Source organism: Spodoptera frugiperda, chromosome 1 (genome assembly GCF_023101765.2).
Source record: "Spodoptera frugiperda isolate SF20-4 chromosome 1, AGI-APGP_CSIRO_Sfru_2.0, whole genome shotgun sequence".
Taxonomy (NCBI): Eukaryota; Metazoa; Arthropoda; class Insecta; order Lepidoptera; family Noctuidae; genus Spodoptera; species Spodoptera frugiperda.
In genome coordinates this window covers 4877400-4901441 of record NC_064212.1, presented here as the reverse complement: position 1 = coordinate 4901441, position 24042 = coordinate 4877400, and the positions used below count along the sequence as shown (strand labels likewise).

At 41.7% G+C, this 24042-nt stretch overlaps 1 protein-coding gene across 1 annotated transcript in view; it reads left to right on the top strand.

Annotated features, from left to right (window-relative positions):
* Positions 1-261: 261 nt before the first annotated feature.
* LOC118273713 (zinc finger protein Xfin) overlaps positions 262-24042 on the top strand; it is a 35953-nt gene continuing 12172 nt past the window's right edge. Inside the window, exon 1 of the mRNA XM_035590813.2 lies at positions 262-431. The gene's annotated coding sequence lies outside the window, so the exon portion shown is untranslated. The remainder of the gene's footprint in view (positions 432-24042) is intronic.

Here is a 24042-nt window from a genome sequence, read left to right as displayed (position 1 = left end):
GCTTTAAGTATCTACCTAACCTTTGTTTTGTGTCAATTAGAATATTATAAGCAGACATAATGTAATTAGAATCGTCGACGGCTTGGTCGGTGGAGTGCCTATAGGTACCTACTACACGTTGAAACATAGCGAGGTCGGTACGGCTAGTCGGTCGCGAGGGTCACGCAGAGGTGACAGGCGAGTTGCGTGCGTGCGAGATATGGGGAGGCGTCAGGCGGCTCCGCTGATGTCAGTGGAAGCGACGAGCGGCGGCTCTCCCGACGGCCGGCGGTCGGCGGGCGCACGCACAGAATGCAGCGGCGCGCGGGGCGCGGGCGGGGGCCGCTGCTGCCGCGGCGACGTCGTGCTGCCGCCCGGCGCCCGCCAGTCAGCCGCGCGCCTCCGACACGAGTGCTGTTCGAGCGCGGCAACACACACCTCTCCACACGCAGGTATGTATATCGCACGTGACTTTCATAACTTCTTTCGCTTCCACTGAGCGCTGCGTTGAGGGCCGCTGCAGGACCCGTCGCCGGGTACTTTATAGTTTCTCTTGCCGCGACTACTTCGGGCTGACTAGTTATTGTAGACAGCCGGTGCTGTACACCGGCAACGTCCATTACTTGGCGGCCTCGCAGCGGCGCCGGGGGCGCGATGACCCGTCGTGTTTGCCAAACGAGAATCCCTAAATACTTGCCGGTCATCGCTTCTGCGGCTTTTATCAGTGTTACATATTTATTATTTGCCGGCGGTGCGGTGAGGTCAGCGAGCGCGCGCGGCGTTGTGTGCCTTATCGTGTGGGCCGTAGGGTCGGTCGGGAGAAGCGCTCGCCCGGCGCGGTCGGCGACGCGGGCGCGCCCGACCTCGGCTTCTGCTCTGTCTTTGCTCTGCTCTTGCGTCGTTCTTGACAACAGATACGTCCTCTCACAACTCGCAGACAACAATAAGCAAGTTCGCCACAAACCGCGCTGACTCTCGCTACCGGGAACTGGCTGCTGTTTGTTTGTTATTGTTTACACCCGACTGTACTCAACAGTTGTAGTTGTAGACAATAGTACCACTATGTACCTACGTACCGCGAACTTTACAGATTCGAGCATCTAGTTGTTAGGTATTCGCAACACTAACAATTTCCAAGTATTTATCTGTAGCCGTAATGGCAGCTCAGATGTTAATTGTTTGTACATAGCGCTAACTGATAAATTACGTGCACCGATGCTACAGCTGACCTCTCGTCTCGTGTCGGTACAGTCGCGATCACAACAACCGACTGCTTACACCCGAGCTAGTTGTGTTTGCTCGATGACAAACCACAAGACTTGATACAAACGGAAGTTAGAGGTTGATCCAGTGGCAATGATGTCATGTGGTAACGTGATGTCGAGTAGGTAGTGCCGTGCCGTGCTCACGTAGCACCACGCACTTAGGTATTGAAAGCGCTGTTGTTGTCGGCAGCGGGTCCTAATTGGGGTCAGAAGTGGTTAATGAAGATTGGAGGATGAATTACTTATTCTATGTGCTGCTATTGCGTGTTAATTCTTTGTTGTTGTTTGTGAGTGTGCCGCGGCCGCACGTGTCGTCCAATCGTGCTATCTACGTACCTACTATGCTCAGAGATATTCATATTGTTTAATCGCTAAATCAGGCACGGCGTATGAAATATTCGTGAAATGTGCGCGGCCTGCCCGCTGACGAGGGATCCGGTACTCGCCGGTGTTGTCTTCAGCAGCAGTACACTGTGCGTGTAACACTTATCCCGTCAAGCGGACTTCGCCCTTACCGCTTACATCACACGGCCGAGTATTCCGTGGCGATGTGTCAACACTTATTACGCCCTAGACGCATCGCTCAAATGTTCTCGACCTCGCACTATCTGCTTTCATGCGATACTCGCCTCTAAAGGTTGTGCTTGTAAGGGCTGTTCTGTCGTGCGCTTGGTGGGACGTTAAAAGCGTTTTGTAGCCAGAGTAGGGTCGAGATCCCCGACGCACAAGAGAGTGAAAGTTGGGAGGGTGGGTGAGTGACGGGGTGGCTCCCTGCTGGAGTAGTCGACCCGGGACTTCCAACTAGGATTTGCTAAATCTGCTTCTTTCACGCCGGGGCTGTCGAAAAAGCAAATGACCGTTTTAAATTGGACGTACATTTCGTTAATTAGAGAAGCGATCTGTTGAGGTAGATGTCGCACTAACATGCCTCATACAACTACGTATTTTTTGCCAATGATTAGTCAAAATATCCCTGTAGAGTATAAAGCACAGCATGATACACCATTGTCAGAACTTACTCCATACATCGTCATCGCTGTCCTCAGTCGCAAACAAGACACAAATACGTACTTTATACACACACAACGTATTTAGTGTCAATGTATAGAGCACAGCTCTCGTTGGCATTGCTACGAGGTAGAAGTACCTACTCAGTTGACACGCCGGGCGAGCTACACGAAAAACACGTGGCGTGCTGGCGAGGCAGCTATATGTACATACACACATATATAACATTATACGTAGCCATGTAGGTACTTACTACACCTCACTTAGTACATGTATGTAGTTTGCTTTACATCTAATCTGGAGCTTAGGTCCTGTTGTGCTCATACATATTACCGTATACACAGGATGCTATTAACATCTCAGCATTTGTAGAGGGTGTCCGGAATTGTGTATACAAGACCTGTTTGGCTATTCATTTTTCGCAATCCGTAACGGAACTTTCAATTACAACATCTTTTAAGAGGGTGGTAAAGCACTTGTAGCTTCTCTGGTGTTGTGGGTGTCCTTCAACGACGCTAATCGATTACCATCAAGTTGATCTGATGAAAAATAATAATACAGGTAGTTCACAAACTGATACTTTTTGTCTCAATACAAAACATCTATTTTAACGAAGGAATTTGACAAATCATTCCGGTTAAACATGATTTAACATCATACCACTCCCATAGACGTACCATTATAGCCAACTGACAGTCCAGCTTTAGCCAGAGTCGGCACAAGCCCGATCAATAACAGAGACTAACACTGTCTCTCGACGTAAAGCGTCAGTTGGCGCGGTCAGCCACTGGATGGGTTACCGACAACCGTTTATGAATGGCCAATTGACTAACAAGCTGTAAAGGTCTAATTAGTATATACCTATATAGAATACAGGCAACAGCCTTGTCCCCTATTATGTAGGATTCATAATATAACTGGAAAAGTGGTCGCTACATTCAATATTCTCTGCCTACCCCTTTTAGGGATGATGGTGTTATGTTACGGGATAATAACACCAAAGAACAGGTTTCACCCAAATATAACAAATGTTTACTTACACACTATAATGTTTTTAATCTTATCTCTCACTCCGAAATAGGTGTCATAAACTCATTCTTGAAGTATACTCGAAACGCATTTTGTAAATCTACTAATCATCTTTTACCATGGACCAGCCTCCAAAACAAGTGATCTATCTACACGCCGAAAGACATCTAAATCTGTCCAGCAATTTATGCGTAAAAATGCAACAAATCTTTACACGTTAAATAATAAATGTTCTTGCTTTCTTTGCTTCCTAGAGACTGCAACAGCGGGTTAGTTATTACTACTATTAACTTATTGTCTGTCCATTGGTCTATCGACTACTGGGCATCAGTTCCTTTTTGTTTACTTTGGAGTGAAAACCCTCTTACAGCCCCTTTGCCGGAAAAATGACAAAGGGGACTGTTAGGATCTCCCGGCCTAAAAAACCTCGATGTCTCAACACGTTGAGTGCGTGCCACAAGAATCCACATTATTTTACAATGTGATCGGAATTCTAACTTAGATCCTGAATCGGTTAAAGTCTTTTTTTTAAAGAGGGGAAAACATCCAATGCCTTCTCACACCTTAGGCGAGGCGAGAGGGAGTGTCAGACTATTACTGACTAAAAACCATCCCGTTCCTATTCCTGCTTTTCGAGCTGGAGCCCCGGTAAACCCGCTAGGTAGTCCGCAGCTGCGATCGGTTAAAGTCTATCAAACTTCTTTAGAACAGCTCCATGATAGGACAGTAGGACATGATCGGACAATCGCTAAAACGTAGTCGCTGTAGGACAATAATAGGTGTGAACTTGACATTTAATAACTATAAATAACTTTGCAGTACAATATTAATGCAGTATAGTTTACATGATAACAGCTAATTAGAGTTTATTAACAATTATATCAACCCCGCTAACATACGGTGAAAGAAAACGTCGTAGGGAAACCCGGACTTGCAAAAATATTATCATGTGAAATTGCCAATACGCCTTGGGCAAGCACGGTGATCAATGCTCATTCCTTCTCAGTCAGTCTATGAGTAAGAGGGAGATAGTTGCTAATTGGTATTTTGGATTTAGGAATAGAGATCATGTAAACATTTATTGTTACCTTTAAAAGCCGCTCTCATCGCTTCCGTAGAGTGCATACAAATTTGTATTCTAGTACACTACGATTCATTTACTACTCAAATTATCTTCTCTCTTACTTAATTAATGCTGTCAAAACTCACCAATACCTTTTTGTCTTCAGCGTCAGTCTCTTGATAAATTTTAGCAGGTTGTACCTATTGCAAATGAATAATAAGAGCATAAGCATTGCGTCCTCTTAAGTCTTTGACTGCCAATAGGAAACTGTTGAAGGCAAATCCTCCGCTAATATAGGTCACCAGTGACCACCACGGCGTTCAATGTGTTAATAAGCTTTTTTATGAATCAGATCTTAGTTAGAATGATAAAAAGATTTTTTTTAGAGGGATAACAGTTACCTATATACATATACATTCGTCGGTCTCTCGTCTATCTGTCGTCCCCTTACTCCCCTTTAAGGGGTACGCATCATATTCCTCTTAGATCATCCGTCTCATTATGATGATGATGTAGGTTAAATGCTTCAAAGTGCACGTCAACAGCACCTCTGTTATCATTACTCCGTTCCTTATAAGGACCAGGGAATGTCATTACTTAAAGTACGTATAAATAGAACATTTTCCTCAATTCCTGCGAAGTCTCAACACCGTTGATAAACCCTGTTATATTTGAAAATGCTACAATTTTATTACTTACACAATGTTTGACACATTGCATTATTACTATTTATTACTCAATTGCAACGTTTCATTATAAAACGTGTTCAAGACAACAAGCGAACAAGACTTCTTTTACAATCACCCAATGACCTATCCTGCCTTGGGTGAGGCGAGAGGAAGTGCCAAACTCTTACTGACTAAAAACCACCCCATTCCTACTCCTGCTTTTCGAGCCGGAGCCCCGGTACTAGGTAGTCTGCAGCTACCGGGGTACGAACAAAACTAAGTTTGCATCACAATACTTAATTGATTTTTTTTTATAAAATCTTCGCGAGTTCTGAAAATAACGAAACACCTACTCTTATCCATAGTGGCATCTGCTAGATAACAGTTTAAATCATGACTATCAAGTGTATAATACACACCTAAAACTCCCTTTCAAACGCATTAAGCATTTTCATGATAAAGCTATAAACCAAACAAACCTTACAACAAATTTAAAAGACCAGCTTTTTAATTTGCATCCTTTCATAGGCAGCCATTGACATTGCCCTTGAGATTATCATTCATATCTGCATAATTAAGCATTGTCTTTCTTATTGAAAGCAAACGTCAAAGTTTCATTAAATCCAAATATTAAAAGTTTGATCTTCTACTTTTTATTCTACTCCTTCTATTTGTAGTTCTTCTACTTTATTCTCTGCTTAACTCCTACTAAACACAAGAGTACTTGTAACTTAATAAAAAGTGCCAATCTTTATTTTTTCAGAACCGAAAAGTAGTCTACAAATAGTATGCAAATAATAACACCCCTAAAACCTTCTCCTAAGTTTAAAATATAGGTACTATACTAAAAACCGCATCCAAATTGGCTAACTAAACGTGAGATTATTGCGCAAACAAACATACAAGTCAAACTGAGAACCTCCTTTTTTTGAAGTCGGTTAAAAATCTACCTTTTTTTTCAAAATGTTTAACAAAGGTCTGTTTCTCTAGTTCAATGTCAAACTGCGACACGTGTCGAACTTTTGGACACAAATTCACAAACATAAGCACTGTAGCATGTTGAATGCGATCCTCGGGTCCTCTAATTTGCACTTTGTTGCGTTCTGAATAAGGCTGATTACTGAGTGCTGTTATTTTGATTTGTACTGTACGCCAACTGTATGAACTAAATAGAGGTATAATCAAGTTTGAAGTAACACGTGTCTGTGAATTAGAATCGTTCTTATTGTTGTGTTACTAAGGGTCATATTTGCAGATAAAAATGTTACCATAAGATTTTTTTGTTAAATCATTTCTATGCAAATATGAAGCTTTCCATCTTTCCATTTCATGACTTTCAAAGTCACCCTTAAACAAATTTAATACGATATATTTCCAAAAGTATTTCGCATCTGCTATAGATACTTTTGAAGTTCCTCACTTGGAAAGCGAACCTCATACCTTTATAGAGATTAGCCTGTCAACAACGGTAGCGAGTTTGACACTCAAAGGGCGCGCAATGTACTTGTTAAAAAACCTTTAAAAAGATAAAAAGTGGCATGCATGTCAATAAAGCTGCGTGCACTTCAAAAACCACTCTTAATACTTGGGAATAAGAGTGACATGGAACAAGGATATGATGTGCCGTGGACGCTGGGGAAAATATTGTATTTTGCGTCACCCAAGCTCAGTACCTAATGCTATTAAGCAAGTAGTGGACCGGTGTTAGGGGGTGACCTAATTTTTAACCTAACTTCGTTGGTTTTTTCTCATGTTTTGCTGTGTCAGAGGCCTCTGAGATTGCGTTTGCGGCAAAGAATATTGTGTTATGGGTATATGTATGGGGATAGGGAAAAGGACTGCCTCAAATTGTCCACGGTTTCCGTACCGTGGATCTGAACTCACCGGACTTGGTGTTCGTCACTGTTTTTTATGAGTTCTGACAATTTTAGTTTCTTTTTTGCAGTCCTTTTCGGACCTTTATAATAAATTTTGAGAAGTGAATGACGCAAAAACAAATGAGCAGTTTTTTTTAGATGGGAAAATCGTCCAATGACTTCTCTCGTCTTAGGCGAGGCGAGAGGAAGTGTTAGACTCTTACTGACTAAACACCCCCCGTTTCTACTACTGCTTTTCGAAACTGGCTAGGTAGTCCGCAGCTCCGGTTAGGATGAGATTTACCAATTGAAGTATTTTTACGAAATCGTCTTAGTATTAAATATGTATTAAATATATATATATATATATATATATATATATATATATATAATAGCATTAAACAACTCGATGTCAACAAAATTACAGAAAAAACAGTAGTTTACTAGCTTTTCAATCCCTAATCAACAGTAATTAATCGATTAACAACTAACTTTTTTTAATGTCACAACACTAGATACGTCAAAACAAGTGTCTGACGTTTAAATAATGGAGCTTACTACCTAGCGGGTTTACCGGGGCTCCGGCTCGAAAAGCAGGAGTAGGAACGGGGTGGTTTTTAGTCAGTAAGAGTGACATTCCCTCTCGCTTCGCCCTGGCGAGAGAAAGAAGTAATTGATGAATTTGCCCACTTAAAAAAGTTTCACAATGTCTGGGATAGCCTCTATGCCCCAGATAAATTTGAATTAAGTACGGTACGTAATTTGTATGAACTATCTGTCACATAAGTTTATCGGGTACTTATATGAAGGTGGTGAAACAGGCGCTTAATCTGCCAAGCCAAGTCCATAGTACCATGGACATAATATATGGGAAAAAAGTTAGTAAATTATAAAAGGAATGCTTTCAACGAACTCCGAAAGAGGTCGCTTTTGTTTACATGTTCTAAGGGAATGAGAAAAATTGACGGAGGTTCTTCTAAGACCCAACCCTTAGGGTAATGTTACAGACATCGATCGATTTGGACAAATACCATGAAATACCGATGTCCCATCGATATTACAAATTTATGTTACTTTGGTACGAAGATGGTTCTAAAAATTGAACTTTAATGTCCTTGATATAGATGTTATATTTCAATATCATAAAAATAGTTAACAACAACAAAATCACGATGAAACTCTCTCTCTCTCACACACACTCTCTCTCTTTCTCGCTCTCCTCTTACTCCTAAAACCTATTTTCACGTGGCCAAGACCTATTAATTTTCGAAATATTGCAACACATCTCAGCGTTAATTTTTCCTAGTAAATACTATTAAAACAACTAGACAAGTATTACAAAAGCATTACTAATGAGTCCGAACTAAAAAAAACAACGTTAGCAGAAATATCGTGTCGCCGGCGTACATTTCTTCGAAACGTTTATTTCTTAGCTGTTTCAATAATTCTTGGGCTGCCTAAACAGTAACACAGTAGAGAAGTAGGCATAACCATATATTTTAGTTTGTTTTACGAAACTCATACTTTAATTTAACTATGTCAACATAAATAAAACGTTGTTAAGTTGTTGTTAATTCACAAAAGGCTTCATAATTATCAATTAATCTTTATAAAGCTTAAAGCCTTAAATACACCACCGCAGTCATATATCTTTAACGTTAAAAATGAGCTAAAAATCGATAGCCGCCATAAACACGCACCATAGACGCACTGCTGAGCACACTAGCGCTACGTCAACATTTCCACAGATAATAAATAAAAAAGTTGGAGTAATGCATGTCGAGCAGAAATCTGCAGGTTTCGCACCTGCATTAGACGGTTGAATAATTCGCTAAGCTGTAATGGTGTGGTGCTCACAGTGCCCAGCTCGGCTGCGGCAGGCGGGCGTCGGCATGCCGGCAGCTGCATTGCAGCTGACGTCTGCTTTTGGTCGTTTTACTGCACCGTACAGAATCCTGCTCGCTCAGTATCTACACATAAGTACATGCGGCCGGTGCGAGCTACATACTCGTACTACATACCTATGTAGCCTCGGCACATGAAGCTTTTGATCTCTGATGTTGAGCAGAGTTGAAATTTAGTACCTCGCCGCTTAAGATCATGTACGTGAAATAGTAGTTATTGCTGTTGATATGCATCTGGGGACTGAAAACTGGCTGATTACATAGGGAATATGTTTTAATGATTATTGATAGTGTATTAATATCGTCAGTTTATTCTGAGACCTGTGAAGTTATGTCACCGTTTCTATTTCTGCAGTAACAGCGTGGTTGCGGTTTGAATGATAGATAAGTCTATATAGGTACTAGTATAATAGGGATGATGATATGGTATAAAAATCAATAATCTATTTAGTCCGTTAGTTAGGTAATGAAAAATATTAATCACGTATTTTTTTATTTTCTCATATGAAATAACAATATTTAGTTAAAACGAAACAAAGTTTAGGAATGGGTGCAAATACGTCATTTCTACATATAAAGTGTACCTTGAAGTGACGTCACACGATATTTCAAATCGATATAGGTATCTTCGAAAGTATTTGTTTCCGTAAAATAAAAAAATACGTGTCTAATATTTTAAATTAAAATACACAATCTACAAAACGGACATTATACATAAAAAATAGTCACCTACCCTTGTAGTTGCAGACCCTGAAGATAACAAGCATGATGGCGATATCCAAGACACAATTTTAAATTTTCCAATCAATTTGTTAGCTGAGAAAATATTATCGAAGCCGTAAAGCTTCCGAAACTTTTAATCCAAACGTAATTAGTGTGGCACACTTTCCTATCAAAGTTTTTAAAGAACGATCATTAAACACAAACAAAAATAATACACTAATAGGACTATTAGAAATAACATCACGCTTTTTTTTTTTTAGGGGTGAAAATCATCCAATGACTTCTCCCGCCTTGTGTAGACGAGAGGGAGTATCGGACTCTTACTGACTAAAAACCACCCCGTTCCTACTCCTGCTTTTCGTGCCAGAGCCCTGGTAAATCCGACGCCTTTTAGTCCTAGAAGTGGATGCCAGAGGTGTTCCATTGGTCATATTGTTTTCTTTCTTTCAAATGCACTCCAGACCAGCTGCGTAATTTAGCTATCAGGAAAAACTGAAATTTGTTTATGATAACGTACCAAAACATTGTGAGTTTTTTTATATATACAAAGATATATGTAGAATAGATTTTCTTTTACGTCACTTGTGTGTTCAGGAGACCGTACCTGATAATGTTCGATAAATTACCCCCATGGGTTACCCATTAGATTTAGATTTCAGCCATGATCGTCCCATTGCTGGGCATAAGCCTCCCCACCCTTCTTGCACTCCTCTCTATTTAAAGCCTTTTGCTTTTATTTATTTTTTAAAGCTTTTTTGTGTTATGAATACAAAAAAAAAATTGTCCCATTTCACAATAGTACATTCACAGAAATGCGGTAATTACATGGACGCGTGTGAATAACGAATGGTACTGATACAGCTTTCCAAACTAAGCTATAAGCTTGTATTTTGGGAAACTGTGATTATTTCAGTCATGCAGTATGTGATAATGGCTCATTACATGTCGCTCAATAATGAAGTGAATGACGCTGCTACACAGAGAACTGTGATTAAAAAATCGACTCGATCGATCGACTCACGGTTGGTGCGGTGGCTGGGCAACTGTCTGCCGCGCAACGTGTCGTGTGTTCGATTCCCGCACGGAGCAACTCGTTATGTGACCCACAAATAGTTTTTCCGGATCCAGTGAAGTGTATGTTAACTTGTATGTTTGTAAACGCTCCCACGACACAGGAGAAAATCCTAAAGTGGGGCAACATTTTATAAAAAAAAAACTATGTTTGTATCAAATTCGTCTAGTAATTTTTTCGTGAAAGAGTAACAAACCTACATAGCACCTATTCTCACTCGCACTTATATTGGTAGGATTATACATATGTACATGAGTAAGTACATAGGAGTTACCTGCGGGCACGGGTCTTCACGTTAAAATTACAATTTTACCGTCTACTTTGAAGATAAAACCACTTTCAGCTCATATTTTTTGCAGTAACATTATGAAATTAATTCTACAATCTCTGCAATGATTTATGGTGCTATATGGTTTAGATTATAATTATGTTTCCGCTCTTAATTTAATCTGACAAGGATAGTTAAGTGAGTGAAAGAACACGACATAATAATTCATAGAAATGTTACAGGCAAACGAACCCGCGATTCGTAGCAAAGCAGTCGATTTCGTAGCAACTGTGCCAGTATGTCTAACTGCCGTACTCAGACACATTTATTCGTTACTTAATTCAATACTTAGCAAACGTTTTCTGTACAAAAGCGTTACTAAGGAATAGTTTAAGTAACTATTAAATGACTCTGAGTGTGGCAGTAAGAGTCTTTTTTTAATGTCAAATTATGATCGGTATACGTGGCTTACAAGAACATCATCGTCAGCTCGTAGCACTCCACTACTGGACTACGAACCTCTATTTGACTAATATAATAACTAAGCTCGGTAGACATTGGAGATCGTACTTTAAAGAGTTCAGGTTTATCGTCGACGCTAAAATATTATTGTTATGTAATTGTGCCTTATTAAACTAATTAACTAAAAAGATTTTACGTGTAAATAGTATTGGCAAACTGTCCATGCCATGTAGCTGTCTGTGTCTAATGGTCGGTGTTGCATACTTATTACGTAATAGGAATTTGGGTCGCTCTGCCGGGATTGGGGCGTCGCCTTCTGCCGGCTTATAGGGGCTTTTGACAATGTCACTCATATAGACACCATATTAGGATTGTTTGGGCGTGAAAATTACTATTGGTATGCTATTTCATCATCGACGGCCCGTGAGGAGTTCCTCTAGAGAAGAGGGATTGGCGATTATCTTCACGCTTGGCAATCGGGTTGGTGATAGCAGTTTAAAAGGATTTGAGATTGCGGAAAGATATGCTTTTATTTGCCATCTGTGAATAGTTCAACTTGTACAATTCTCAGTTACCATAATTTACCTTGGCTTTGACTAAGTTTACTTAAAAGTTTCAATACATATCAATTCATATGTGTATAGAGGCTTTTTGGCATTTCACATTTACCTTAAATTGTTATTAGTTAATATTTCATGTTATGGCATTTGTACCAAATTGAAATAATGATGTAATTACTATTGTAGATGACAATAAAAACAATTTTCAATTACGCAGTCACTACAAAAATAAGTTTTCAAGACATAATTTTAACCAAAATACAATTCAAGTTAGCTTCTCTTCCCACAGTAGTAATTTAGACAATTTCTGGCAACCTTAACAATGAATGACAGTAAGCCCTATCGGTTACGACTTCAGAGATAAGGTAATTGTTATATGATTATCATTACGCTACGTAATAGCAATAGGTCAGTATAATGATGTTTATCTGATATTACTTAAGTATTGTAATAGCACGCAGTCTGGTATTGTCATCAGTTCATAGCATTAGGGTCACTCCTTACCCGGAGCTGCAGACAAAGCAGGAGAAGGAACGGGGTGGTTTTTAGGCAGTAAGAGTCTGACACTCCCTCCCGCCTCACCCAAGGCGGTAGAAGTCATTGGATGATTTTCACCCCTCAATAAAAAAACGGGTCGTTCCTTGTTACAAGAAGGAACTTTTAACATAACTGGTGTTAAGTGGGTGTTACATAGACAACTAGTCTCAATAGAAACCTTCATATATATGTCTGTATTTCACTGCGGAAGATTCAGAATTTTATGTTACAAGCTCCACACAAAATGGATCAAAATTCTAACTCAATTTACCAAATCCAATGACAGATGAAACTAGTAGTTAATATGCGTGCCTCTGTCTATCTCTTCAGTGAATTAAAACCATGATCTTATGTTAGTTAAGTACTTTTTATTACTGAACAATACGTTGGACTTTGAGAACAGATGTTGTCCACATTTCAACATCCGTTGGTGATTTATAACGCAGTTGTGCAGTACTCTGGTGTTTTAATGGAGCGATGGGCGTTAAATCGACAACGTGGGCACGTGGGCTAGCTTTAATCGACTATACCTCTAGAGTATATCAATGAACAGCGATGCCATCAGCAGTTTTGGCGACCATCGATCTAGCTACAAAAAAAGAGACGTGTTAATGATAACGATGGAGTTTCTTGCTCGTTCTTCTCCATTCGAAATTACACTTTGGAACGAACACCTAGCTTCACTGACAGACAGACGAACAATTCAATTTAACGTTTCAAAAGTGCCTAATTTAGGATTAATTGAAATAAATGCCTTGCCTTTGATTTTGACTTTAACAAATAATCAACTTGGCTAAAATTCATGGTCAATTTTCTGAGATATGATGAGTTATGAGTACGATTCTCTTTTTCCCCGTTTCTTATCGTTTCCCCAATAAATCGAGGGTCCTAGTTCGAGCTGCCAAACATTGATTTACTTATACAGCATCAGCATAAATTATGATTACTTTGTTCTCACCACGCGTCGGCTGTTCGACGCTGGCTCAGTAAGCTGTGACTAACGATGGCTATGTACTTGTGTGGGGTTCGTATATACGTCTAGTTTTAGATAGCTAAGGAGCAGAGGTCGAGCGACCTCCCGTCGCCGTTCCCCGCAGGCTTGGGGCGCGGCAGGGGTCTCTCGACAGATTTTCCTTCGAAATACGTTGATACAGCACTAGAAGATATCCTAAAATGAAATTCGGCAATAGATCTTCGACTTTATTCTAATAAGGAATACAGTAGAAAATGTATTAAACTATTTTGACAATTTCGTATAGTTTGACAAGCTGTCGTCCTTGTCACATCACCATAGATAGACCATAGTATAGACTTATAATACAGTCACACAATCGAACTGTTTTCCATTGACAATGTAACGGTATTCAATTTACGTTCCTAAATCAAAATTTGATTTCCGTCAATCTCTTTGCATATCCGTTAGTCATGAATTTCAGATATCTTTTTGTTTACGGTTTTTCAGAGCCTAGTTTAGGCAGAATCATAGAATATTTTTTTCAAGAAAGGTCGAGAATTACATAAAGATGTTTCATAGGTACTGCTTATTTATTTGTTCTTTATAATAATGAGGTAAACATTGTAATTAGCTGTGTTATCCTCTAATGAACGTTTCTATGTGTGCGAGCAATAACATTGCGGCTATTTCCTCAAAGGAGAAGGCAGACATAATTCTGTCATCACCACAGGAGGTAAAAGTGACCCTGCAGAGGCATAACCAGGCACTTTGATGAAATTGAATCTTTAACTTACATTACACCAACTATAGATAGTACTTACCTAAATATTTTCGTGTTTATATACGGAGCTCTTAAAAAATTCTGACTGTAATAAGAATTTTCGAAGCTTAAAACATTGAATGTATACTAAAATTGGTGCAGTTTCGCGACTATTGGACCTAAAACTGTGGTCTGCAGTATCCAGTCGCCGGCACTTAGCCGAGATAACGTTATCAGCGATAGCCTTGCAGAGGATTCTATGAAGCCACATAGCCTAACATATACATAGCTACCTACGCACATATATGCTAGGCGAACGGGACTGTATATGTGTAGATGTGGCTGTGTTATGTAATGTTATGTATTATTGAGAGATATTTCTTTGGCTAGTAGGCGATAACTAAGACTACGTATTTTTACGTCATAATGGTCGTGTTTGTGTGATTGTCATGATACAGCTTCGAGCTTGTTGTTCTTCAGTAACGTGTAGGTGGTAATGCTTGGTGGGTGTAGGTACTGGCTGTAGGTATTATTACCACGCATATTGTAGCCTGCGGTAATAGGGAACGAGTCTCAAAACACCGCACACAATTCCTATTGAATTAGTCCGTTTTTATCACAAGCTACTCTCATTTTATTTGCAATCTCCTTAAAAGTCCACTGTAACGACCGATTATGTTCAAGTGCTGTACCGCAGGCTGTCAGTCCTGATTTACAAGGTACCTAACTCGTCAGGGCGCCTCGGGAGCTGTCGATACCATCAAACTACCTGTTTACCTACTTCGATGTATTAAGCGAACAAAGTTACGATGAATTGGTTCATTATAACTGCCAGCAGCCATGTACACAAATTACGTATTCTGCAAGAGTTACAAGAAGAAAAAAGTGCTTGACTAATTTCGGTGACGAAGCCAACTTTAACGAAGGTTGATCGAGCTGAAATCGTTGTTGCTGCAAACGTCATAAAGCAGGTTTTGGCAGGATGCTTTCATTTGCGGTGCGCTCCCCTCTGGAGCGTTGCATCCGCGATGTCACTGAAACGAAAAGAGGTCGTTCATTCGCTCGCATCCAGCCAACAATGAGGAGCGGCGAGCGGTCGCGGCCGTGCCAGCGCTATATCGAACACTACATACGTAATAACCGCAGATAGGCAGGCGCGTGTTGGATGTAGGCGGCACGTAATGTATGCGTGCTCGCTGCTGCGCTTGTTGTCGGCGCCGCCGCGCCGCCGCGCCGCTCCACGGGCGTCGCACTCGCCACTGACCTCACTGCGCAGGCGACTTCACCACCTAAATATCACCTAAGCGCAAACTATTGTTTCTGTTGAGCGCACTAATCAACTATTACAGTTGAATCACTGTTTCAGAAACTGTAGTCGTGGAGTCGTAGTTACTACTGAAACAGTTTTGTTATATGTTTTCAGTTCAGTAAGTAAGTACTCTTATTTGTCTTTTAATATGACAAAAATTTTGTATGTTGGTACACAACTTGTACATATACAAACAACTATACATATCTAACAAATATGTACATACATAAAGTTACTGTCGTAACCTCTTTATCTGTTGTGTGGTCGTAGCACTGAAGAATTCATCTTCATTTAAGCTACATTGTACACGACTATACTTTCTGAAAATATATGAGCAGCGCAAATTGATATCTAGTAGTAGCAGTAGTTCGTGACTCGGTAGTGGGCAACGGCTGTCGCCATCGTTAACAATCGTGCCGTCTCCTAATTGACTCCGCTCTATACCTTAATTAGTACTCGGCTGTGATCGCGTCGTTATTGCATCTCAAATACGAAGTGGCGGTAGATACCTAACTAGCTAGTTGTTATGTCGGCGGTCGGCGGTCGGCGGCGGTCGGTGCGAGGCCACGCACCACCTGACACGAGAGCAGCTGGCAGCCGGCTGCCTGCGCTTGCACACAACAAAACTCGTTTCGAAGCAGACGCCTCAATATGGCGACCAGCGACGGCCCCCGTCTCGTATTATGATTACCAACAGATTTTAATTCTAACCTAAGCGTCATCCACAATTCAGCGTCAGCCACTTCATGTGTTTCGTAAATGGAATGTTCTACATTTACGCAGACGTTGCAGGCGAACGCAAAACAATATTATAGGTATGTAGATATTCTTCAGTGCTACGGCCGAGCGTTTCTGAGAAGTGGGCGCGCGACTTTGTTGGATGGCTTTGTTGTCGCGGTGTATTGTCGGCCGGCTGTGCGGCTGTCCTTACGCCATGTCCGTGATCGTATTTTTCCGTCTTGTGCGCAGACAGCGTGCGGCGTGGCTGTTTACACGAGCAGCAAGTATATACGAGTATATAGGCGGTACATCTAGCTAGGTAGGCGCGTAGGCAGGCGGTCGTGCGGCCCGCGGCGGCGTCGTCGCTCGACCCTGATAATTTGCTGCGCTTATGTTACTTCAACGGCTTCTTGCGACACGTTGCGGCCGCTTTCCTAGGTTTCTACTCCCTACACCATGCACTCGATATGTAGGTGAAGTATGTGATCGCACCGTACTGTCTTCGCTGCAAACTGCTGGTATCGCATTTTCAATTTATATTAGGCACGCATATACAAACGGTGCAAATTGCGGTTCAACACCTTATTGTTATTCAATAATTATGCAGATAGCGTCACTGTATGCACGTCGTAGACAAAAGTTCAGCCTCTACAGAGATGTACATGACTATGTCGTCTGTCATTGGACAACACTCGTGACATTGAAGTCATCCTTTATGGAGTAATTCGAATGGACAATCATCATATCCCAAAAAACGATGCAAATCATGTCGATTGTTTACACTGTGCTGATGTTATATCATGTTAAACATAGTTTGTATGATATTGTGTACAGTAGAGTAGTTCATAGAGCTAGTTACATAGAGTGAGTTATCGGATGTTCGGGATATTTTTCTTTTCTTTTAGTCATTCGGTGTTAAGGAATGTAGATATATTGAAACCCATGGAGGTACGTGCGGAGCAATAGTTCGGTGTTATAGCAGTTCTAGTTTGCGACACCAGGTGTCTTGTGCAACACGTGGCCTGGAGACCGCGAGAATGTCGGCTAACTACTGACTACGAGATGCGTAATATGCGCTTCAGCTTGCAATGCACGAAGCCAGCGTGTGACTGGCTGATGTCGGGAGTTAGCAGCTGCGCTTAATATGCACATTAGTGGTAAGCGCTGCGATGTGCGAAATACTTGTATATCGAGTGCGCTGTTGAAAACAGTGCCTATTGACTCATAATGAGTAAATCGCCAAGTAACACAAACAAGTCGCCGTGACTGTGTTCATGCACGAGTCGGCCGCCGTCGATCTGTGCGCGTCGTCCGTGACACCTAAACGAGCGAGCAGCACCTCTGCTATCTGGTGGCTTGATAAGGCGCATTTATCAGCGGGCCTCGGCGCGGGAGGAGCGGAGGAGCGACATGAGAGCGGCTGCGACTGTTGGGTGGCGTGTGGACGGAGGCAGGCAGGGCAGCCGCACATGTTGCGGAACGTGCAGCGGGCGCGGGAGCGGGGCGGGCGCGGGCGCGGGGGGGCGGGACTCCAGGGACGGCGTCGGCACACCGGCACGCCGCACGCACACAGCCGCGCTGCCGACACGACGCCCGCGCCCGAGGAGCGTCACTGCGCCTTATCGCAGCCATCTCTAAACGAGCACAGTGCACGCCACCCGCCACTCGGTACGAATTCCATCCAGTCGAGAACACTGTTGCTACGAAGCCGATGGCCGTCGACAACCGACCGCAGCGATCCTTTCATTACATGCGACGCGAGCGCCGTGCATCGTTTAGCAGCCTGCTTCAAGGTCGTGTTAATTACCAGTCGGACCGGTGACAGTCATACTCGTTAGCGAGACTCATCGCATTAATATCTATCTTCGCATAAACAAGACATTTATAGTTTCCAATGATCTGTTGTCTGCAATGGACTTCTTTTAGAGCACCACAGACAGACCTCTCTGTACTGTGTACCTATAGGGTCCCTGAGATTGCACGTCGCTATAATTAACACCGGCGGCGCTGTAACAGTCGCTCCGCGGCACCTACACTGTCGCACCCTATAAAGCTCACCCTATTTAGGCCCGAGTCTACGGTTGTACGTTTCCACACTAGGGTGTTCTTGCGGCGACCATCTGTATTGATCTCGGGAGGGTGGTGTGGGTCGACATCCCGTCGACTGTGTCTGTAGAGGCGGCGCTGGCAAAGCCTCGGTAAAATCCAGGCTGAGGCTGTCGGGCGGGTGATAAAGGAAAACTGCCTACGTAGCCGGCCCCTGGCGGGTGTTCGCTCGGCGTGGCGTGTTGTCGCGCAACTATATATAGCTCGTGTTGGGCCGAAGCGCCCGCCGCCGCCGCCACCGCGCTGCTCTGTCGACGACGTCCGACGAAAGGTCAATTGGCGCGCAAATTATTTGCGTCGCAAAATCCGCAGCGTCGCTGCACCATCCCGAAGCTATAAACTCGCATAATTTAAGTCCATCTCCTGCTGCGCTGCACGTATTGTGTCTCGCCTCGGTTTAATAATGGATGGCTGATCACTGATTCAACATTGGCCTAACATCGCGTACTCTTTAAGGCAAGCACGCGGCACGCATTCTTATCGGACCTCATAATAGGTATTGTATGCCGAGGTAGTTAAGTAGGTACGTACGTACATAGGTACTGCAAGTACTAGCCTATAGTGTCGGTGTGTCGGTACATACACGTGCCGATTGATTGCTAGCTGTCGACGGCGGCGTCCTCAACAGAATTACAGATTTAACTTCGTAATTATAGCGTTGTTGATGGTAGGCGGGGTAGGATTATACGATAAAGTGCTCTTTTACAAGCAATGTCGATCAGCGGCAGCTATGTGTAGGGTCAAATTAAGTTAACGGGAAAACGTAATAACGACATACTAACAGAGTAAACAACAACATGACAACATTGTCACTTCATTAAGTACAGTATATTGTATGTTTAACTTGTTACGAAAACATTACTCCAACATTCGGATCCACGCCCTATAGAATTACGGCAATAGAATACCCGAAAACAGGTATCAAGTGTCTTCTAAGGGTTGGGGACATTGACAATGTGTCTATAAGGACAAAAACGGGTTTGAATTCAAGAAGTGGTCAGTCTGAGGCCGCTTCGAGGTGAGCGCTTCAACATGAAGGCACTTCGGGTTAGTCACGCTTGGAATGCTTACAACTGCTCACTTCGCCTCCTACAAGACGTTGCAAACAAATGACGACAGACACCACACAGTTATAGCGACGCACCAACACATGCACGCGGAACATACCTACAGACGTACATACATATGTCGTATCGGTCATATACTTGTGGCTAAGCGAACTAATTCAGAGCACAGACGCCGCTGAAAACAACTCGCTGCTATCATTTATCGGATGCATACTGGAACAGCTACACGGTACTTTTTCCTCGTAATTAAAAACTAATACCTAATTACTGATATACCAATCAATCATACTCAATGATAGTATTTCATTTATCTATAAAACAATATTTCATTAACACTGTTCAGTAGTTTACACATCATTGGCTAACAAACGGCAACATTAGACAAACTTTTACCTCTATTCGTAGCTATGCGCTACGTCGCTACGGCTGAAAACCCGACGTTCGGTGAAAAAATGGTTTCGTGTAAATCATGATACGTCACGCTTACATCGCGGGGCGGGGTAGGCAGCTGATGGTAATTTAGGCGGTCTTTCATTTCGCCTGTCATTTTGTGAGGATTATGTAGCTCAAGTACATAGTAGTAGAATGCCATCGACTCTGCCGGTCTCTTTGTTTTTTGGCAGACGTAGTCTTTACATTATATCGATCAAAGGAAGATTGAAATACTTCTTAGTGTTTGAAATTCTATTTATCATCAAATAAAATTATTAGATGAAGTTGTTTGTTGATACCAGGAATGTGTAGAAGAGATTTGGAAAACAACTTCAATGTCCCCACTGCGCAAAAAAGTTTATGTTCGTTACTTAATTATACAGAAATCACTGAACGGATTTAGATGAAATTTGTCATCTACATAGATTGCGATCTTCAATTACCACGCGACATACCGTATATGTCATTTCAAGCGTAATTGCAAGCGAGGAAACAAACTTTTTTTCCTTTTGAGGGAGGATAATCATGCAATGACTTCTCCCTCTCCCGCCTTGGGCGAGGCGAGAGGGAGTATCAAACTCTTACTGACTAAAAACCACCCCGTTCCTACTCCTGCTTTTCCGCTAGGCAGTCCGCAGTTCCGGGTCGGCATCAGTCCTACTGAGCCCCAATCTGAATGGTACACACACAACTGGAAAAGTTTTTATAGCGTAAACAATACTTATATATACAGGTAGCATTAAATACTAGTACTTTATATACTTAAACACAATGTTGTAAAGTTTCGACAATCACTTCCTTTTACAACAAAAACAACGCTTACTGTTCAATACCTATTTACGACCTCTATACATATATATACAACTTTATACATGACTTATACAACATTCCTGTTGGTTAGCACCATATCTGTTGTAGTATTTACAGTACTACTGAAGCCATCTTTCATTGAAACATCTGAACATCTGTTCTTCATTTATTTCTTCTATTTTCCCTTTGAATTCTCCCAACAGTTTGGCGATCTTTTGTACCTAATCCATTCTACATGATGCTACAAATGTTTCAAAGTCAAAGTCAAAAATATTTATTTCAAAAGATCAGGAAGGCACTCTTGAACTTCAAGCAAATATTACAATATAAAAAACAAAATGTCTGTCTGTCGATCAGTCCTTGTACCTACTCCATTCTACAGTGTAGATGCCTACAGAATGAACGAGAAGGTTTCCGAGTTTGTTTATTACTACTTAACATCTAAACGGCTACACTCATTTTCATACGATTTGGTGGCGTTACTAGGCTACTTCTGTATGTGAAAGAAGCAATTAACACCAGTTATTGGTAAACAACCATAAACGCTTACGAGTCACTATTGATTTGCAAACAAAGCAATCAAGAAATAATTTTCGACCTACAATAAATTGACAGAATAATATCGCTCTTATTAACAATAGAGACTACGGTACTGTTTAACCTGATAGACAAAAGAGGCGTGGTTATTTTATACAAAAAAAAAATAACACCAAGACAGTACTATGTATCACAAGTTAGAGAATAAAATCTTCTATTGCACATTGAATGCGCACTAGGCGACGAAGCCAATGACTTACATCAATTGCTTTGTTAGGATAATAACCTTAATAACGCCACGGTTATAAAGCTCAAGTTACCTTGAGTCATCATGTATTTTGCAAACAATATTTTATGCATAGAAAGAATTTCTTTTCCAGCAATTTGTGCTGTATTTGTTGTTTATTACATTGATTTATCTGTCAATGACAGGTAATGTTTACAATTTGAACTTTGTATATTACGTGTTTGGGTTTATTTTTCTTTGTTTTCTGGTATCCAAAATTCGGATTCTCAAAAATGTTCACACTGTTTTTATAAATGAAGAGTTTCTTTATAACTCATGTTATTTTTTGCGTCTTAAAATTCAACATCCTTGTAGGGACAATTAATTAAACTGATCAGTTTTAGTTTTATTCTTTATTTTTCCTAAACAAGTATCAGAGATTAAAAACAAATCCAAACATAACAATATTGATGCACTTATTTAGCTGATTACGTAAGCCAATATAGTAATTAAGCGTCATGGATCATGGTAAATAATTGCTTCAAACAAACTCTTTGGTGGTTTTTTTTTTGTTGTTGATGATGTTAAGTACGTGGTAGTAACTTTAGTTAATAAGGGAATACAGTTTATGTTGCTACCTTAAGAACTACAATGTGTGAACACTATCTTTGGCAACAAATCCAACAATACCATATCGAAAGAAACACTGATACGGCGTCACACCACTCTCGTCTTGTTGTGATAAAGCGACTTAACGCCGGCAAATTGTTAGCAGTAAGTGTGACGTGTGTTAAACGTGAAATCCGACAAAAGTCTTTTACAATCCATCTTTGTTACTGCATACTTCAAATCGTACATTCGCACAGGTACGGCCCGATCCTCAAACGTCAGTCAATTACCAACTCCCGCTGACCTTGAAAGAAACTTTCAAGACGACTGACCGCGGCACCAAGTTTAATGTAGTTTCAGAATTCGGGAGTAACCGATATACCTAATATTGAATGAGTATGAGTTACGGCACGCGATCCCAATGACTCAATCGATATAATTGGAAGGTGCGAGATAAAAAATACCGTTCGTGAACTATCAACGAAAGGAAAAGCGTCCTCGATAACATTAAATGACTTGTCTCGGGAATCGAACTCAAACGAGAGTGAAAGGAACGAGGTGGTATTAACATAACGTTTATTATATTACACGTTTATAGGGAACTGGCCCATATTCACGTGCTTTAATATTCATTCGCTTTATCTCCATGTCGATCTTCTTTTTTGGTTCGCTGGCAACAAGTGTGTTTTGAATGATATGAGTTTGATTCGATAACAATGTTTACCAGCTATGTAATGAATAATTACAAGTTTCATCCAATCTGTTCGCTCCAACCACTATCTCCGACACCCAACATTCGTGTTGAAAGGTAATTAGGTACTTCGCCCACCTAGTTTGCGTCGAAGCAGTGTTAATCAGTGAATGAGTGTTCGTATGAACCGTTGGCTGCAGTGTATTCAGCATGGTACTTAACGGACGGTGCTATTTTTATGTTCATTGTGACAAATAATAAACAGTCGGGCGTCACCCGGGCGGCATCGGCAGCGGGCGCGGCGTGCGTGCGATCGTTGCGTGCGTGCCTACATCGCATAGGTAGGTAGACGTCGACGGCCGTGGTAAAGTCGACATCCCTGCATCCCTGCGCCGGCTGTGCCGCTCTATAAATACACAGCAGGTGTGGTGAGCGCGGGGCGTGCGGCGCGCGGGCCGGGGGCATCCGCCTCTGCAGCGCTCCAAACCGCTCGCAGCGGCCATCGGACCTTAGCGACGGCATATCGATTGCGAGGGCTCCCCCTGCGGCGCGCCGCCTCCATTGTGCTCGGCCTGGGATGCCTTCTCCGGCCGTTTCCTGCCTCGGCCCTGTCACTTGTCTGCGACGGGCCTGCCCCGCGCCCCCCGCGCTTCCTGTCGACCAGCACTGCCTGTGACACACGAGGCCTGCTCGAGGCTCCCGCCGCCACGCCGAGCCCGGCCTTGCATGTATAGCCAACAGGATAGCGTTCATTACCGTAAAGTTCAATGGTATCGGCCACATTTTCACTGCGCAAGTTAGTCATCGGCCACGCTAGCCTGTTTATTAGTTATAAATAAACTACAATACAATGTAATCGTTACCTTTGCTTGTGTTGGTTACATACCCAGTAGGTACTTAGTCGAAGAGAACATCCGTAGATAAATAATATAGGTACATAGTTGTCCATCCGTATTGAACGCAGCACGAAGTATACAACATACCATTGTTGCTATACCACTAGCTGAACGCGATGAGTTCTACTTGTATCCGTGTCGAGCTAATAGAAGCGAAGTATTAAGTTAATTTCATTAATAGCTTCGGTTAAAGCAGTCGGCAATTAGCATCGTTTTTTGTCTCCCGGGTAATTTATTATTTTGAACGATCATAGCGGCGGCGTGGCATTTCTTCTTTTGACCGTCGGGGTTCCGTACAAATATTTATTTTTAATTGTTATGAAGACAGTTTAACACTTCTTAGAGTTTTTGATATGATGATCACTCTTAGCTATGATATAACATATCACGAGTGGACATTTAAGGAAACTTCAACACAATAACTTACTTTATTACTATACTTGTTGGTGTTATTTTTCTTTTCACTTTTACAGTGAAATATCTGATAATCTGTTAAATAGCTGTAATAACGATTTAATTAGATAATGTAG